This window comes from Diaphorina citri, unplaced genomic scaffold, assembly GCF_000475195.1.
Source record: "Diaphorina citri unplaced genomic scaffold, Diaci psyllid genome assembly version 1.1 scaffold26406, whole genome shotgun sequence".
In the NCBI taxonomy this organism is placed as follows: domain Eukaryota; kingdom Metazoa; phylum Arthropoda; class Insecta; order Hemiptera; family Psyllidae; genus Diaphorina; species Diaphorina citri.
The window spans coordinates 9,484-10,376 of NW_007403745.1; the positions used below are offsets into that span (position 1 = coordinate 9,484).

General features: G+C 37.0%; 1 long non-coding RNA gene across 1 annotated transcript in view; it reads left to right on the forward strand.

The window, feature by feature from the left end:
* The window catches only part of LOC113473359, a 10,197-nt gene extending 9,483 nt beyond the window's left edge, over window positions 1-714 (forward strand). The window contains exon 2 of the long non-coding RNA XR_003395349.1: window positions 410-714. This is a non-coding gene — a long non-coding RNA (uncharacterized LOC113473359). The remainder of the gene's footprint in view (window positions 1-409) is intronic.
* Window positions 715-893: the final 179 nt, after the last annotated feature.

Sequence of the window (893 nt, forward strand, 5' to 3'; positions counted from 1 at the left end):
AGCATGTGAATAGTTGATCCCATGTGATTTTTCACGCGGAATCGAATGGTGCTACTTTTAGTACTCTCTGACTTACAGTTGAGAAGTTGCGGGTTCGATACTCCCCTGTGTCAACAAATTTGCCTTTTATTACATTTTTTTTACTTTCTATTTCTTTTCAAATACCTACGTATTCTGCAAATGTAATAGAAAGTCGTGTGATGTTCACACCAGATTTTTTTCTTTTAGACTTAGACGGTAGGTATGTGCGTTTTTCTCTTCCCTGCTTTCAATAACGATTATTATTATTATTATTTGTATAATTATTATGCATCATCAAATCAAGCCCACTCGGCCAAGGAGGTTGCTTCATCAATTCATCATTATCCTTCACAAATTGCATTTAATTTTCAATTTTTTTTTGTTGCAGGAGAAATTATTCTCGACGAGTTGCCCAACCCGGAATCTCCTGAGAAGCACAACCATCAATACACTTTCAAAAATCTCGCTATTGGAACACCAAATAATAAATATGTACTCAATGGACACTACAAAACTGCCAAGTTCCCAGACAGTGAGTCTGATCTGGTGCTTTCTTATGAGAATGGAAAGAACACGGTCGGTTTAAAACACAAGATTGCAGGAAAACGAACCGTTACAAATGATCAAGAGCAGAAGCTCGATATTTACTTTGAAGTTCGTCCATCACAATACCCTGACTTTGGAATCGCCTATGATTATTCAACTATTCAATCCAACTTTCTTATGAGAATGGAAAGAACACGGTCGGTTTAAAACACAAGATTGCAGGAAAACGAACCGTTACAAATGATCAGGAGCAGAAGCTCGATATTTACTTTGAAGTTCGTCCATCACAATACCCTGACTTTGGAATCGCCTATGATTATTCAACT